At 30.4% G+C, this 5,000-nt stretch overlaps 1 protein-coding gene across 1 annotated transcript in view; it reads right to left on the reverse strand.

The window, feature by feature from the left end:
* LOC137629385 (RNA-binding protein 25-like) overlaps positions 1 to 5,000 on the reverse strand; it is a 43,435-nt gene that overhangs the window by 2,391 nt on the left and 36,044 nt on the right. The gene's annotated exons all lie outside the window — the stretch shown is intronic.

The raw sequence follows: 5,000 nt of genomic DNA on the forward strand, positions 1-5,000 counted from the left end.
TATATATTATATATATAAATATATATAAATATATATATATATATATATATATATATATATAAAACACTTAATCTTTATTCTATAGGGAAGAATAATCTGATAGAAATAACTTTTGTTTGTATATATGTTAACTTAGTGTCGTTGTATTGATTTTTAAAACCAATATTTTATTTTATATTAGTCTGTCCTGGATTTGATATTGGTTGTGTAGAAATTCTTGTCAAAAGGAAATAATTTACAATTCGGATCAAAATTTGGTTTACTTTTGAAATTCTCTGTTGCAAAGGGATTGCTTCACAAATATTTTATATATTTGTCTCAGGTGGTTTAATTGTTCAGAGCTGCATCTGTGGATTTTGCATGGGAATATGTTTTTTAATGTTTTGTGTTATTCAGACTTTTTAAGGCATGTGAAATTGTTTATTCACTTTCCGTGCTATTTAGGCTTTTTAAAGACATGAAAATATTTGTTCACTTTCCCTGTTATTTAGACATTTTAAGACATGAAAATGTTTATTCACTTTCCCTATTATTTAGAAATTTTAAGTGAAAATGTTTATTCACTTTCCGTGCTATTTAGACTTTTTAAAGACATGAAAATATTTGTTCACATTTCCTGTTATTTAGGATTTTTAAAGACTTGAAAATGTTTATTCACTTTCCCTATTATTTAGACATTTTAAGACATAAAAATTTTTATTCACTTTCCCTATTATTTAGACATTTTAACTGAAAATGTTTATTCACTTTCCCCATTATTTAGACATTTTAAGTGAAAATGTTTATTCACTTTCCCTATTATTTAGACATTTTAAGTGAAAATGTTTATTCACTTTCCCTATTATTTAGACATTTTAACTGAAAATGTCTATTCACTTTCCCTATTATTTAGACATTTTAAGTGAAAATGTTTATTCACTTTCCCTATTATTTAGACTTTTTAAAGACGTGAAAATATTTATTCACATTCCCTGTTATTTAGACTTTTTAAAGACATGTGAAAGTGTTTATTCACTTTCCGTGCTATTTGGGCTTTTTAAAGACATGAAAATATTTGTTCACATTTCCTGTTATTTAGGATTTTTAAAGACTTGAAAATGTTTATTCACTTTCCCTATTATTTAGACATTTTAAGTGAAAATTTTTATTTACTTTCCCTATTATTTAGACATTTTAAGTGAAAATTTTCATTTACTTTTCCTATTATTTAGACATTTTATGTGAAAATGTTTATTCACTTTCCCTATTATTTAAACATTTTAAGACATAAAAATGTTTATTCACATTCCCTATTATTTAGACATTTTAAGTGAAAATGTTTATTCACTTTCCCTATTATTTAGACATTTTAAGTTAAATATTTTTATTCACTTTCCCTATTATGTAGACATTTTAAGTGAAAATTTGTATTTACTTTCCCTATTATTTAGACATTTTAAGACATGAAAATGTTTATTCCCTTTCCCTATTATTTAGAAATTTTAAGTGAAAATGTTTATTCACTTTCCCTATTATTTAGACATTTTAAGTGAAAATGTTTATTTACTTTCCCTGTTATTCAGACTTTCTAGGATATTTGACAATGTTTATCCACTTTCACTTTTATTTAGACTTATTAAGGGAAAATATTTATTCAGTTTCCCTGGTATTTAGACTTTTTAAGACATGGGAAAAGGTTTATTCACTTTCCCTATTGTTTAAACTTTAAGATACGTGAAAACGTATTTAGACTTTTTAAGACATGGGAAAAGGTTTTTTCACTTTCCCTATTGTTTAAACTTTAAGATACGTGAAAAAGTTTATTCACTTTATCTTTTATTTAGACTTTAATCATATGTCTGGTTTTTTATAATTTCTTTAATGGCAAGAGCATATCATAACCTATGTGGTTATTTCATCGAGGTCAAATAATGTGATTGGGAGAATCTTCAACTGAAACTAGAATTACTCTATTTTCAAAACACGGCTTTAAAATGTATTCTACCTCAGACTTTGTTTACCATGTTTTTATTCATGAGAAGCTTCAGCCCTGAAATGCATTAGTAAGCAAATAGTTGCGAATATGAACTGTGATGTTAGGAGATTTTCTATTTTCCTGAGAGAGAGAGAGAGAGAGAGAGAGAGAGAGAGAGAGAGAGAGTAATAACATCAAAATCAGTATATACTTTCTAAGGAAATCTTGTAACTGGAAAGTAAGTTGTTTTGAAAACCTACAGTAAAAATAACTGAGCACTGTCATGCTTAGAGAGAGAGAGAGAGAGAGAGAGAGAGAGAAAGAGAGAGAGAGAGAGAGAGAGAGAGAGAGAGAGAGAGAGAGAGATTTACCAATAGTGTGGCGCATTCCGAAACTATACAGTAGTATTTCCAGGGGGCGATCAATGCTTTGGCTCAGATATCCCATTTGTTTTACTTTTCATGAGGGCCACAGGCAAATAGGTAGCTTTAGCTGGTAATCTGGTTGGTATTGACTTTTAAGCTCTCTCTCTCTCTCTCTCTCTCTCTCTCTCTCTCTCTCTCTCTCTCTTACTACTACAGTATTAAGCTAAATGTATAGAATACCCAATGTAACATTGGTAATAAAGGATATTATTATCTCTCTCTCTCTCTCTCTCTCTCTCTCTCTCTCTCTCTCTCTATCTATCTTTTATTACTACCGTATTAAGCTAAATGTATAGAATACTCAATGTAACATTGGAAATAAAGGATATTATTATTATCTCTCTCTCTCTCTCTCTTTCTCTCTCTCTCTCTCTCTCTCTCTCTCTCTCGCTCTCTTACTACTACAGTATTAAGCTAAATGTATAGAATACCCAATGTAACATTGGAAATAAAGGATATTATTATTATCTCTCTCTCTCTCTCTCTCTCTCTCTCTCTCTCTCTCTCTCTCCTACAGTATTAAGCTAATTGGAAATAAAGGATATTATTATTATTATTATTGTTAGTCTCTCTCTCTCTCTCTCCCTCTCTCTCTCTCTCTCTCTCTTTCTCTCTCTCTCTCTCTCTCTCTCTCTCTCTCTCTCTCTCTCTCTCTCAAGTGGCTTATATATTTATTTGCTTACTTTAATGAGAGCATCAAAATTTCATGAAATTGTTAAACGGGCATGTAGACTCAAATTATTTAGTAACTTAAAAACTTCATATATATAATTTTTTAACGCTTTATATTTTATGTAATTTTTTGAACGCTTCATATTTTATGTACTTTTTTGAACGCTCCATATTTTATGTACTTTTTTGAACACTTCATATTTTATATACTCTTTTGAATGCCTCATATTTTATATATATTTTTTTAATGCTTCATATTTTATATACTTTTTTGAACGCTTCATATTTTATGTACTTTTTTGAACGCTTCATATTTTATCACTCTTTTGAATGCCTCATATTTTATATATATTTTTTTAATGCTTCATATTTTATATACTTTTTTGAACGATTCATATGTGATATACTTCTTTAACACTTCATATTTTACATACTTTTAAAACTTCATATTTTATATAGTTTTTTATCAGAGGCTGTTTTTCCTGCTGTTTTGAAAGTTATATATTTTGTGTGGGCATTATATTTGATAAGCTTTTTTTGAATACTTCATAGTTTTTATACTTTTTTAATTTCATATTTTATGTGCTCTTTTCATCAAAGGCTGTTTATCCTGCCATTAACATCGACACATTTATGTAAAGTAAAACTTTATAACTAGAGGTAATCTTTTATCTCTAATTAGAAATGATTCAAATGTTTACGAAATCTATTCAAAAAATTATTTTTGAAAATATAAAATTCCTGATAAATCTATTCCAAGCAAAATCTGACTATATGAAAGCTTATTAACACGTAATCACTTGACTAAATAGCCAATATACTAGAGGTTGCATTTTTACCCTGGTAGGAAGGTGTTTAATTTTATGTTAGACTAGGAGGGGGACGATAAACATTAAATAAAAGAAAAAGATCTAATGAAGGTATTGGCAATTTGCTAAAGTACTCAGACGCCATTACGGAAATTAAAGAGATGAATATTTAAAGTTTCTTTACCATAAAGATTTTATATTGCTTGTTATCTCCGCCAACGAAGTTAGGAGGTTATGTTTTACCCCCTGTTAGTGTGTGTTTGTGAACAGCTTCGTGGCCACAATTTTAATCGTAGAGTAATGAAACTTGCAGGGATTAACTGTTATGTAAAAAGCTGGAAAGGATTAAATTTTGGAAGGTCAATGGTAAAGGTCAAGGTCACGGTCAAAGTCCATTTAACGTAATCAGCCTTAATTTTGCACATCATTGTCATAGAAACTTAAAACTTGGTTCATATTTGAGTGTATGAAAATCCACACCAATTAATACATGTTAAGGTCAAAGGTCAAGGTCAGGAAATAAGCTGCCGCGGCGGAGGTCTGCGCTCTACTGAGTGCCCCCCAAGCTCGATTGTTTCTTGTAGGGTCTGGAACCTCGCAATTCTTGTGAGCTAAGGATAGTGGTGTTTTAGGGAGCCTATAGGACTACCTGCTGATTCATCATCAGCCATTGCCTGGCCTTCCCTAATCCTAGCTTGGGTGGAGAGGGGGCTTGGGCGCTGATCATATATTGTCAGTCTCTATGGCATTGTCACAGTCCTTTACCTCTGCCATTCATGAGTGACCTCTAAATAGACAACGCGCGTACAGATGCTCTCAGTAGGCAAATGAGGTTTAGTAAAACTGAAATAAGTGTAATAACATTGGGAAAATTACTTAATATTTCTGTGTCATATTTCTTACCCCTCTCTCTCTCTCTCTCTCTCTCTCTCTCTCTCTCTCTCTCACACACATAATATGATATCTGTCATTTGGAAAAATGGGACATTTCTGACAGAATAGAATAAAAGATGAGGGCTTTGTCAGTTTGAAAACACATCCAGTAATATAAGTTTGTTATTCTAATGTAGAATATTTCTTGCTGACATGTATCACTGATAAACAGGTTGTTATTCCATTTCTTTTTAAAAGAATCAGGGC

This window comes from Palaemon carinicauda, chromosome 37, assembly GCF_036898095.1.
Source record: "Palaemon carinicauda isolate YSFRI2023 chromosome 37, ASM3689809v2, whole genome shotgun sequence".
Lineage (NCBI taxonomy): Eukaryota > Metazoa > Arthropoda > Malacostraca > Decapoda > Palaemonidae > Palaemon > Palaemon carinicauda.